Genomic DNA, 14,015 nt, shown 5'->3' with positions numbered 1-14,015 from the left:
TGGGAAAGGTCAAAGCCAGAAATAAAATATACAGACAAAAAGATTAAAAATAACACATTCCAACTTCTTTGCAAGTCACAAGATTCTCTTTCAGTAGGCGTTCATATCTATATTTTCTTTTTAAAAGCTTGGATATTAAACCCACGCGCAGGCAAAAAATAATCGACAAGATTTTCCACAAGCGATAAATGCACAGAATCTGCCAGTGACAGCTGCCAAGTGCTTTGAACTTTTGTGAAATAGGTGACTTCTTTAGGTGCCTAAATACAGAGCAAAGAGCTTAGATTTAGGAAGCTTCCTCCCTCCCCCAATGTAGCCTATCATCCACATACTTGTGAGTAGTAACAACAACATACCATAGTAATAAGGCTTAGCAACCTGAAGGATGCTCTTAAAATTAAGCCCTCAGCAAGCAAGAGTACACAACATACTATCTTACAAACAGCTTTATATGACTAACAAAATAAAGTTCCACCTATCGAGTTAGAATACTCCAGCTGAGCCTTACCCAGACTATCAAATGCCAGCTTCACTATTAAAATAGTAAAATAGCTGCATTTTGAGTAAAAGTAAGTAACTTTGTATAGGAAAATAAGGGATTTGGTCAGCTTCTTAGAAGTGGCAGAGCAGTGAAAATTGAAAAAGGAAAGAAGGTGACTTTTATTCAGAATGACAAGAGGTTTCTTGGCCAGTCTGTCAGGTGATGGAAGTCGTAAGTGATCCATCAATCAGAAAATGTTCACTAACATCAATTTAGCTTTACATTAGTGGAGATTCTGGCTATTACTGTCTATGGTTTTGATTGTTCCTATTTATTTCAAATGCTTACCAGAGAGCTAAAAGGAAAATGTATTAAAAAAAACAAACAACCCTCAAAAGCCTCATCCAAGCAGTTCTCACTCTATAATGATGCGTACTATAAGGAAAACCTTCAACCACAACAAAGCTAGAACTTGACACTTCAGTTGAAACAAGATTGCTTTGAGTTTGTAAGAACAGCAGCAACAAAAGGACAAACCTTTCACTGCCATTTTCAAACAAAAATTCACTATAAAAAAATTTTGACTTTGTATCAGTCTGCCATTTGGACACTATCAATTAACACATTTCTTGGTGTCTTTGACAGCCAAAATAACTATTATTGGAGCAGTGAGGAAAAAATGTTTTCCCAAACATCCTCCTCCTGCTCTGCTGTTTACACTTTCACTTCTCTGAATTCACAAGAGGACAGACAGAGATCCAATGAAGATAAACAAGTTTTATCACAGATGTATGATACTCAAACCTGTATTAGTTATCTTCATTACAACAAATCATGCAGAGTAAATTACACAAAAAGTAACGAAGAGTCATGACTTCAGTCAAGTGTAAATGTTAAGGTACAAGAACATTCTGCTTTAAAGTACTGAACAAGTACTTTGTTGGTGGCAGATGCCATCAATCTCTGTGAGCTGGGCTACAAAGGAGAGAACATTTGGCTATATAAACAAACAGTAAGTACACAAGTGCCCCATTTTGTGTGTCAGGCTAGTTATACAGCTTATATCAGTTTCTCTGGTCTGCCTCACTTCTGTCCCTAGGTTGTACCATCTTAGCTAATCCTCATCAGCCACAATGCTACCTCAGCATCAGCCCTGAGGTACCCCTGGCAGAAAACCCTGACTTCTGGTAAATACATGGATGCTAGCGCTCTTCCAGGGAAAAAAACAGTATCTGGAAAGACTTCCAGTGACAATTCTGATCAGTTTCAGGAGGAAGCAAAACCTCTGGCTGTTTAGAGATAAGTTATTGGTTCTGCAAAACAGGATACTTTTTCTTTTTGAGGGAAAGAAATTTTACCTCAGCAAACCTATTGAGAGGCACAATGGCAAGATGTACAAAGGAGTCTGTAGCACCAGAAGCCAGTTTCCCTGCCCTGATGTACACTGACTCTATGTCCACACCATTTCCCAGAAATGCTGGACATGCTCATAAGCTGCTTCCTGAAAACAGCTACAAGAAGTGTTTTCACCATTACCTAGGTGGAATTTTCAAGCAGAGAAATCACTATTAAAGCTAGGACAAAGCAAAGCAATTCCTATTCTGAAGCTCAGTTAAAGTTACCTGACCCTATTAAGGAGACCTAGGAGGATGTGTAATTGCATGTCACAGTAGATAAGAGTACATGAAAAGCAAGTAAAAAAGCATCCAGGGGATTAAAAAAAACCCAACAATTCTTAAAGCAACACATACCATAGAAAAGGTCTCCCCCCCCCCCCCCAAGAAGTGCTTGCTTTAAGAGGCAAGTTTTCTAACCACAATGTTCTCTGTGCTTTGAGATAACTGCAGTTTCCTCCCATGAAAAAAAGCTTCCCTGCATCTCTTCCTAAAAAGATCCCCAAAGATATGTTAGTTCTTCTTTAATGGATTATCTACCCTATCACCACAGTTATCCACTTTTTTCCTCAAGAATTGATGCAGTTGCAGATGTTTTTCTGCACCTCATGATAGTTTTTGTTAACCAGACTAAACACAGCTTCATACTTTGCCTTGTTATTAGGTTCTGTGTTGGTAGCAGTTATTGCATTGCTTTGGGTAAGTTTTGCAAGGCTTCCAAGTTTCAGAATACAGAGGCACCCATAACAATTGTTATTAAACAGTAGTTATTGTTAGCATTCTCCTTTGCTTACCTGTACAGATTTTCTCTGCTTAGATAGTAGCCTTTATTAAAAAATATGAGAGAAAATGAGGAAGAAAGTAACACTTGTGTGCTCCAGTGAAAGCCCTTCTGAAGAGTCAGAGTAGGATTGACCTTGTGAGCTGCTTGGCATCTCATTATATCCTAATTGACCTCATGTCCTAGTGATATCAGCAGCAGCTGAAAATATTCAACACCTGGCAACACTTGGATGACACAAGGCACTTTGAAATTCACAAATGAGAAAGAATATAAATAGCACTGAATTCTTTGTTCCTCTCTATGGTAGCTTGACACTGCAAACCTGCTGCTGACTGCAGGTAACTTGTACTCCAAGCATTTGCTAACCAAAATGCTGGCTTCTTTCAAAATAGCTTCTGAAAGGTTAACACCTACAGAAATCACCTTGCCAAAGAGCATAATTTAGCAGTGTTTAGCAGGCTGCTCTTCTCATTACATATTTACTCTTCATTTCTCTCTCAAAGTTTGCTACTCCCTTCTCTTCAGAAGGGAGAGAGGTTAGCAGCTTTTGCGTTTTGATCACTAGTCTAATCAGGTCTGAGGAAGTACATCTCAAAAAAAAAGGGGGGGGGAGGAGAAAGAAAGGTGTTTTGATATTACTTTATGCCATGCCTCACCACCCACAGAGGTCACATACATGCCTGTATGTGCATCCACATACAAAGCACAGGCACCATGTTACATACTATCTGAAGCAGTTTAGAAACCCTCAGAAAATTGAGGAAGACAGTCCTGGGAAAGAAAACAAACAGACTGAATCCATTTTTTTCTTGCAAACCAAGGCTTGCTTCCTTTGTAGCACCTTTTGCCATATACTTTATTCTAAATGCCTGAAGGGGCATTGGCATGGGATTCTTTTCATCCCATTTGGAATACTACATTCCTCATAACACTGTAAGGATTTTTTTTTTTTTTAATCAGAAACAGGTACCATGAGGTACTAAGCATCCATCCACAATGTGAATTCAAGAGAATCTGAGATTACTTATCTCTAGATAAAATGCACCCAGCACTGCACAGGATTAAAATCTAGAAGGTGTTAATCACATCAGGGTATAAGGAGGGGCCTCTAACATGATACCTTTCTACAGCTGGCCTACTACAAGAGGTAGTTCTATGACTAAGGCAGTAGAACTCCAGGGAAACCAATTCCTTTCCTAAGCCTGCTAAATGTTTAACATGAAGAACATCAGACAGAATGACATATCAGAACAATATAGCTTTGAAAGAGCATACAGAAAGCACAAAATAGAGTGATTTTTCTCCAGAGTATTCCTCCAGTCTCCACACGTATATGGTTTGCAGAGTTCCAGACTCAAAGTGGTGGTGCTTGGGTATGCTAAAGCCCTGACTGAAATTCTGCAGCAAGGAGTCCAATACATATGCAGAAAAAGTTTCCCTCCTTGCTTCTGTTTTTCCTTCCCAATCTTCCACTATTTGATATGTCTAGCAGTTGCATTAGCAGACAGAGAGCAAGCATTCTCTATAGACCACCTCACTCCACTGATGATTAAACCTCAGTCACCTCTTTTCCACGCTGAAAAGTCTGATTATTCCTTGTTCAGAGGACAATATATAGGGAATACATGCATGTCTGAGTGCAGAAATTGCCTACCCCAGACTATACATGCCAGCTCTTTTTCTGGCACTGGCACCTGTCTGACCCAATAACGAGTGAGTTCAAGAAGCTAAACGGCAGGAAACCATTTCTTTTGCACAGTTAGGCTTTTTGGCAGACAGTTTGGCTCACTGAATTGACTCACTGCGAAGTCAGACAGGCACTAGAGCCATCGCATAGGAGAGGGCAAGTCTGTGTGGTGAGGAGCAGGGATGGAAGCCACAGCAGCAGTAGTTTAGAGCAGCTCCACTACTGTGGGACGTGCCATCAGTGCCCTGTCTAGACCTGACTGCTCTGGAGTTTGGCTACTTCTCTACAAGCTAGGCAAAAACAAAGCTCCCTGCATCAGAGGTGTGGGTGCAAGGTACACAACAGCCTCAGGTACTAGCTTATACATAATGCTACATTTGACCTTTTCACTTCACAAGTGTACTGCTTTGGTGTGAAGCAGGCTGTTTCTGCAAGTAAACAGTCAACAGCAGACTTACAGCCAGACAAGAAGTACACACATGATATGCAAGATGTATCATGTATATCTCTAATAGTCAAGTGTTTTCAGTGCTCTCTTAGCAGAGATGTACTACAGCTTACTGTGCTTGAAAACAGGCAGTATAATTTCCAGAGATTGAATATACTCTATTAATTGTACCACATTTCACTTTTCTTCAAGGAGCTCCCTAATAGCAGCTTATTTTCTAAATCTCCAGCTAGTCAGCTTTGGTTTGTGAAGGGGGAGGATGAAGACATTTTTTCATTTTACTTCATGTTTTTTATTGTACAATAAAGCTTATTGTTAAATTGTTTTTCCAGTATTAATAGCATTCACATATAATGTACCTGGTACTTAGTGCAACAGTAAACACAGATCCTTCTCAGGCTCTCTTATGGGTGTGATTCTGTTCTCAGGCAGACCAAAGCACATCAGCTGTGTGACTGGAAACAGGATTAGGTCTTCTGCCTGTGGCACAGTGAACGCATGTCCTTCCTGCAGTCTCTCTGGTAAGCATAACTAGTAGTACAAAACACTTCTAAGATAGAGGAGGCATAGGTGAACCAAAAGGTAAAGACAGAAGTCACCTGGACTTGAACCCAGAGGACAAGGCATAACAGGCCAGTGAAGGGCTCTGACCCAAACATCCCTACTCTTTGTGCAGTTTGGAATCCCAGTTCAAATATCAGAACATAAGCCTAATAGCACAGAGTAACAGGAAAACCGACATGAAAAAATGAATTGTATGTGCAGTTCTAAAAATACAATAAATGCTTCAAGTAACCTAACACATATAGATAGGAGAACCAACCATTGACAGCAGCTAGGTTAACCAGAATCAAGACATGTTCCATATTGTTATTCCTCTGGAAAGTGAACTTCGCTAAGCAACAATACGTTTTGGAAATCTGCCCATCAGTTATGCAGTTGATGATTTCGTCACAACAATAAAACAAAACAAAAAAAAGAGAGAGAAAACCCTGAGGATATCCTTTTATTTAGAGCAGTATAAGTGTTTATGATAGCAGCATCCTCTTTCTGGAAGTCAAATAGTTGAAAGCTACACAGAACCAAGCAGAGATTACTGTGACTGATCCTCCTTTCAATTCCCTTTCAGAATAATAAAACATGAGCTAGGTAGAAATATTTCTTAAATTTGGAAAAGGGAAGGGTAGGAACAGCCCTCAGGAACCTTCTCAATTCTGAGCTGTATGCATGCTGATACACCCCATCCCCAAGCACCCACACAATCTATGAATAAAAACAAGAGGCTCATGTAGTGACAGAACATACAAGCCCTAGAACATGCTTTTGCAAATGCAAGACAGATTTATTCAAATATAAGCTAGAATTAGCAAAATAGCAGATGGCCAATAGTGACATCATTGAAAACCCAACACTTCAAAACAAGCTACTGCAATAATTCTTAAAATAAAGTCTTAGAATTGGAATAGATCCTCTAGGCCAGATAGAAAACTTGGTTCAAACAGAGCCACTCAGGTTACTTTCATAAATGGATTGTGCACCATTAGCCAGTTGCTTTTTTTTTTTTTTTTTTTTTTTGCATTTTCCTCACATCAGAAGGCCGCTTTAAGTGTTTTCTGATAGTCAGAAGGATTTTTTTTTCTTTTTTTTTCTTTTTTTTTTTTTTTAAGAACGCCTCACTATAGGCCAGTTTCTCCTGCCAGGTTTCAAAGAACTCTTTACCTCTTCCTCCTCAGCTCCATCACGCAGCTCTGAATTTGTGGTGCGTTGTTTGAGGGGAGGGGTTTTTTTTGCTTTTTTTGAGTGCAATAATTTCATAACATCATTCCCACTGTGCTGGTGGGCCCTAAATTTGAAACTGAGATCCCTTCTAAAGACTAAGGCAAAGTATTCACTTACTTTTTAAGCTATAGCTGCATTAAGAAAAAGAAGCCAAGGAAAAGAATAAAGCTCATATGGCTGGAAATTTTCATTTTTAGTGTCCTTGGAAAAGGTTGAATTCACCCAGTTTCTCATAGGCTTGCTGGGTAGGCTGAACCACCTATTCAAAACTTTTCACTGAGAGTTTCTTCTCTTGCACGTTAAAAACCTTTTTTTTTTTTGGGGGGGGGGGGTAATGGGAAGGTTTTGCCTCTTCTACGCCTGTTAAAGAGTCAAAAGCTAATGGAATTTCTTTTCTCCCCAAGAAACCGCTTTTCCTACAGCATATCATCAGGCAAGTTCAAGACACTCTCCAAACCACCCTAGATGTGTTGATATTAACGGGTCTTTGTATCAAGCAAAGGACAACACTGGAAAGTGTTGCTTTAAAGCTATGACCAAGCATTCTTCGTTACTCTCAGAAATCCAAGTACCTATGTTGTCAATCCCTTCAGAAGAAGCTTGCTTGGGGCCATAACACAAGCTGGCATCAAAAATGGGAGCTGAACCCAGACTCACAGGCTTCCATGCAAAACACACTATAATACTGTGGGGCGCATTGCAAGTTTAACACGGGCTATACTCTACACAGCCTTAGAGACAACGTTTGAAGTGTCCCGAGACTTACAGAGCTTAAAAAGCTAACACCAACCGCTTTACACTCACCGGAAAGGCGGCGCGGCGCGGGCGCAGGAGAGCAGAGAAGAGGCGAGGTGCCGCGCCGCCTGAGGGCAGCGCGGGGCGGGCGGGCAGGCAGCGCCGGCCTCGCCGGGACGGGCAGGGGCCGGCGGCGCGCGGCCGCCGCTGCCCGGGCCCCGCCGCCGCCATCTTGTGGCCGTTGTGCGCACTTACCGGGGGCCGCTGTAACCCACCGGCGCTAACGTCCGGCCCGGCAGCTCCCGGTGAGGGCAGGCCGAGCAGGCGCGGTACCTGGGGAAGCTGTAACGGCCAAAAGCACCAAGCACCTCCCGCTCCCCCTCTGCGCCACGCTCCCCTGCCCTCACGCAGTCCCACCACGGGCAAACGCTGAGCCTCGATGGCTGGACGCAGTAGCGACCGCGCTGAAGCTTTCTGCTGGGCTTGGAGGGCTCTTACAGACCAGCCACAGCCAGGAGAGAAAAAAAGAGAAAAAAACCCCAAACTCACAGTAGATACTTCTGCAGGCCCATTATACACAGAGGAACCCAGACCACAAAACTAGAATCAAAACTGAAAAGCAAAACACTCTACATGAGTTCAGGGAGAAAAAGAGGGTTCAACTTACCATCCCTCACATTTAGAAATAGCATTAAAGGCTTTTATCCTCACCCCCTACTAGCAACTACACCAGGTCGCACAGCTGCCCCTTCTCTCCTCTGTACCTCCTCTGCCACCACACTTAGCTCCATCTCTCCCATGTTAAAAAGGCCCTTCTGGAGCTCTAAATAAAGCAGCAATATGTGAAACAAACGTTTTTTCCAAGACTGCTTCTTTTGGGAGCAAAAGAGGCAGCAACCTTCCCTGAGCGCTGCCTTGCTTAGAGTGTGGTGAGCCCCCACGGCCCCCAGTGCTGGGGCAGCCCAGAAGGTTCCGGAGCACCGGCGGCCGGAAGGTTCCGGAGCGCTGGGGCAGCTAGAAGGTTCCGGAGCGCTGGGGCTGCCTGGAAGGTTCCGGCAGCACCGGGGCGGCTGCGCCCTGCAGAGCTGCCCTCAAAGCCGCTGTAAGCAGCTGCAGGCAGGCAGAAGGTATTGCCGCAGGGTTATCACACGCACACAAAAGTGAAGCTAGGGCGGCTGCAGAAGTTGGGCTCTTCAGCACGCCACAAAATGCAAAAAAGGCCCTGTAGAGACAACAGAACTATCTAAATACACCAAGTAACATTAATGTGATAATATTGCTTGGTTATTCCCAGGATTTGTCACAGCAGAGTTTTAATCCTTTCTTCCTTATGTTTCTTGCTGTTCTGGTCCTGTATCAGATCCTGTAAATTCCTTGTATATGAGTTTTCTTTTTTGTGTTTCTCTATAGACACAGATTTATAATAGTACCTTTTAAGGTACTGCTATTTCTGTAGAAAGTCAGCAAGGCTAACATTTAAGTCAGGTCACAATTTCCATTACAAACACCTATTTCCAGAATTTTACTACACTTGAATAGAAGTGCTCCACAAACAGAAATAATACATGGACAAAAGCAATTAAAGATTTAAAACAGGGACCCAGTTTTGCAGCTACTATCACTGGTTTTATAAACCTAGTCCACTTTTCAGCAATTAGGAGTTTGACCCTTTAAAAATCATAGTTTGTAAGTGCAAAGTAAACATGTTGGATTCAGGACAGCTGAGCATCTGTCACTAATGACTGACAGCTGCAAACAAAACTATAACTGAGGTTACTATTCTGCAGCAGGGACAAGACAGTTTGCCCGTTTCAACAAAAAAAATGCTAATGAAGGTTCGTTTCAAAAGGAATGGGAAGCATTTCACTGCCCCAAACATTACGTCCTTCATTAACAATGTAAAGCGTTGCATATCCTTCCAAGACCCAGGCTAAACATAGATGATGGCCGTATGGTGCCATATCACACTCAGCTGGGAATTGCCTTTACTTTATTGTCTGTCAGAGTGTTTTAGTGACTGTGAAAGACCACTAAAGAGGGATTACTTTGAAACTTTCTGAAAAGGAAAAAATGCACTAGGGAACTTTAAACAACAGTAAATCTAAGACCTATTGCACAGCACAAGAGATCTCCCGAGAAGGGAAGAAAGCCTTTCAATTGTGAAAAATAATCACAGAGAGAGATGCCACCACAGGACCACTGATGACACACATTTAGGAAGAAATCAGAGAAGATAAGTAGCCAGCTTTTGGGCAGCATTTTGTTCCATGGATTCCATCCTCATGGATCGATACAATACTTACTGTCAGCACAGATTATGAGTTACTGCTGTTGCTGTTATGACAGACATCTCAAATACATTTTCATGGGTCTTCCCTTCTAAATTAAAACGACTATGCAAAGGCTGGGGGCTGAATTCAAAATAGGGACTTAAGCACCATAGCACTATGCCGTCCAGCACATAATTATGAAGGGGGACAATCTGGGCACAGCTTCATCATGCCCATACGGCCAGTGCTAGTCTAAGGGGCGGTCCCACCCCACCTGCTACACATCTCCATCCCTTCCCATGTTCTGCTACCATCATTTGTCAGTTGACTTGGCAACGTTTTGATTATTTGTTTGGGTTTCACCATAGGGCTACATGAATGATAGAAATAGCATATGGGAGGGCAGTAGCAACTAGACAGTTCCTTTTAGCAGTAGCACAGGAGGCAGTTGTGAAATTGCACTTTCTCACACCTAAAGAATAGAAAGCAATGTTTGTCAAGGCAGGAGACACCTTTTGTTAGTCTACCTAATGCTGCTGGAAAAAAAATTAGCAGTTTCAAATGTTCAAGCCCTTCTTCACGAAACCTACCTCGTGAGGTATGTATCTGCCTGAGATAGTACAATACTGAGACCGGTAGTTATTTGTCAAAAACAAATAAACAAAAACTTTGATAATCTTTGGGCCAGAAAGAGAGTGAAAACGACTCCACAGCTTGGTGGTTGGCTGGAAAATTTATTTGTAAGACCCGAAGTCCAGTTCCTGTTGCAATTAATATTAAGTTATTTTGTATGTAGTGAAACTGTTTCAACTGGAGGCTACAGAAGACTTGCAACAGAATATTCTTGATCCCACTTGCTAAGATAGTCTTCTGTCAAATTCAGATTCTATCTCCGAATTGGACAGGCAAGTGAACTGAGCCTCTCTTTTCTTCTGTGCTATGTGACATAAGCTTATGCTACTGAGCGTATACAAGGGATGTTACCACTTCCTTTTTGTTTCCAGGAGGGCTGTGCAAGTAGGAAAGACAGGAAAATACGTAATTTGTAAAATTTGCAATAGCTTTGATTTGGGAGAAGTACTGTGATGTTCAAGCCATAAGCACTTTTTCACATGAAACAGTGTCTGAAACTTAGTTGCTCCTGACCTTCACTTAGTTAGGTGGCAGCTACTGTCTCATAGGGGAAGGTTCTTACGAACAGTCTGTAAGGGCATGAACCTGTTCTCTCAACTACTGAATTTCATCTCTTTTATCTTTTGCCTGTCCCCAAGGTTATTCAGTTCCTTTTTATGATATTATGTCTCTTGCATAGTGACAGTGTTTCCCAGCTGCATGCCAACAGCAGGTTTCATTAAAAACTCTTCATTTTTGCACAAAGGTCATTAATGAAAATACCACATATGTTTGCCTAAGACAGTAATAATTTACCACAGAACTAAAAGGGAAGAATTTGAGTTACATCAGAATCAGACAAAATGAGATGAACTGACTTGAAATACAGTGGCCTGAGTAAAAGCCACACATAGAAATTAATTCCAGCAACAGCAAATAGGTAGCAAAATAATCTTGTTATTAATTTATCTGGAAACAATAAAGAAAGCAAATGCTTGATATTTTTCCAGAATCAGAAATCTATATATACCACACTTTCATTAAAATACAACAGTGGATACAGCTTAACGAATTAGTCATTTGCATTAATCAAAGAGAATGTTTTATTATTATCTAAAATCAAATTAAAGGCCTCCTTAGCCTTGTGTTGCATACCAGCTAATTAGCATGATCACCCACCAATCTGGCCAGGTGACGGAGTGCATACCTACCAACCAGAACATCCAACTGAGGGAACATTTTTGGTCCAGTTGCCAATTGGTTCTTGGAGAAGATGCGCAAAGGAGTTCTCATAAGCAGGGTGAATTACTATCCTGGCCTATCAGGATCCCCTAAAACACAAAATGAGTAAGGCATCGCATCACCTAGTGTGGGACTTCATTATCAAAGACTACAAGGTACACCAAACTGATTTAATATCTACTACAAGTAAGCAGGGGAGACTGGATTCTTGTGTTGTTTCCTGATGTTGTTAGATCAAAACCTTCTTTCGTCCTTTTTCTCCTTCCTCCTTGTTCATTCCATCCTCCTCATTCATTATTTAGAGGTTCCCAGTTACTGTGCAGAACCATTTCCTCTCTCCAGTCAAGAGCTTTGTCATGTTCACCTTGGCATCGAGCCTTATTCCTTGCTTCTTGTGCCACATCACTTGTTCCTTTTTTCTGTTTGTTGTGTTTTGTTCCTGAAAGTTTTTTAAGCTGCCTTACTCTAGACTGTATTAATATGGGGTTAGATTAGTAAAACAGAGTTGATTTGTATTCACAGGGTCAGGTCTTCCTACCAGTTCATTTAAAAGGTATCCGGCAAGTTTATTTGGGGCATATCATCCTGAAAGCACTGTTTATGTTTGATAAAATAATGAGTAACCTAAGAGATACACAGCTGTATGTTGTATACAAACATACATATGTACCTCCATAAAATAAAAAAAGACCATCACTCCAAAATGAAGAAAATTAGTTAGTGGTTATTAAGAAGAAAGAATACACTATTACTAAACTGAGATTAAAAATTTATATATTGAATACATAGAAATAATATTCAAGGATATGCAAACTGTAGCCAAGAACTAATGATTTAGGAAATACAAAAATTAAGACTGTGCATATTCCTTATGATATGCATCTTTATTACATGCACATATACTACTCTTCTACAAGACCCACGCCTCACTCAGATTTAGACAGATTGCTCTCTTAATGAGCAGCGATCCAGTATTCTGTTTTGTTCTTATTTGCTCCTTGGGAAATGGACAGTACTGTACTCAGTGCACACTATTCCAGTACGGCAGTAAAACAGGAGTATTAGAATCCTTGTAGCTGCCTCTATAGCTCCTACTCATCACTGCAACACCCCACTGCTTTTTAAACATGAAGATAGAAATACAGGTATCTAGGGCAATACTTAACTGATTTCAGTATGAGATAATCTCTCTCTCTCTCTCTCCCCTCCTCTCTCTCTTTCTCTCCCTCTCTGTGTATATGTATGTATGTATGTGTATAAAACATCATGCTATGTTTATTAGACACCTCACCAACATCTGCAGAGCTATTCCTACAAACAGTAACTTCTCTCCTTCCCTGAGTCATCTGCAAAACATTATTTTTTTCTTTTATTTTTGTTGGTGGGAATCTTTCTCCCTCTCCTTCTCTCACACATAAATTAGTTCATAACAGAGGAAGAACATACTATGCTCTACGCCGTAGAGCAGAATACAGTTAATTCTACCATTCCACCATTCTGACAAACACAGCCCAGGCTGTCTACATCAGAGGATAAACTAACTCAGGTACCAAAGGCAGGACAGAACATCGCAGCGTCCATACCAAAACATTTGACTCCTGGTACAGCTAGTCAGAGCTGACACACTGCGCTGCTTGCAGTGCCAAACATGGCTGAAAAGCCTGTTCACCATGCTGCACTGAAGCATCTAGATACGGAAAAGGGTTGATGAGCTCTCGGCTTCCAAGTCTGGTTGTTACAAAGCAGATGAAATCTACAGGAAATGTTAGCTGTCAAACCCTGTGACCATGCACCAATTTTGGTACTACTGACTTCTACAAAGAAAAACATTTTAGACAAATGCATTTGCTAAGGAAGAGTGGAAATTAGATCAAAAACATTATGCTTTCATTTAAAAAGTGGTTTAATCCAAGTGGCATTTCCTGGTGGAAGAGGTAGGATTTTTCAGCATAGCTCTGTAATTAGGACATATTTAAGAGACTATTTGCTTGATACAAAACACATTAAAATTACTGGTTAGACACAGGATAGTGGATAAGACACTTTGTCTGAATCAGGCCTCAAGTGACTAGCCCCAGATAGCCTTGATCAGCAATCCTTCTTGATATTAAAACGTATGATATAAATTCAGACCTTTTTTCAGGTAAAATCTAAGAGGCCCTCTTATTAATGCACTTCTTTCTTCTTAATAAACAACTAAGCATGCCTAAATGTCTGAAAGCCAATAATAAAATTATGATCTTTGGTGACATGTGATGGAAGGGTCAAATGAGGCTTTTCTCATTCCATTCACTGTCTCATAGTAAGGGATTTTAATCCACCAGGATTTTAACTCAGCAAGGCAAGGAAGATAACTCTGGCATTCAGTCTCGTCTTTATTGGCAATGTCTTTATTTCGCATAAGTGAACATGCCCAGTTGTTAAAAATACTTGATTTTCTTAAAAAAAAAAATAGTATAGGGAATGCTGTGTTCATGTTAATTAATGACATTCATAAGGTACTAAATAATGATTAGTAAGTTTGTAGGTGTTATATACTCCATTAGTATCATTGTAAATATCATTTTAATTTTAATATACTAC

At 40.8% G+C, this 14,015-nt stretch overlaps 1 protein-coding gene across 1 annotated transcript in view; it reads right to left on the bottom strand.

Annotated features, from left to right (window-relative positions):
• Positions 1–7,467, bottom strand: part of GALNT18 (polypeptide N-acetylgalactosaminyltransferase 18) — a 318,319-nt gene extending 310,852 nt beyond the window's left edge. The window contains exon 1 of the mRNA XM_064512992.1: positions 7,378–7,467. The gene's annotated coding sequence lies outside the window, so the exon portion shown is untranslated. The remainder of the gene's footprint in view (positions 1–7,377) is intronic.
• Between the last annotated feature and the right edge of the window lie 6,548 nt (positions 7,468–14,015).

The sequence above is a fragment of the Dromaius novaehollandiae genome, chromosome 5 (genome assembly GCF_036370855.1).
Source record: "Dromaius novaehollandiae isolate bDroNov1 chromosome 5, bDroNov1.hap1, whole genome shotgun sequence".
Lineage (NCBI taxonomy): Eukaryota > Metazoa > Chordata > Aves > Casuariiformes > Dromaiidae > Dromaius > Dromaius novaehollandiae.
Note: the sequence above shows the minus strand (reverse complement) of the source record. Positions and strands in the feature narration are given on the sequence as shown.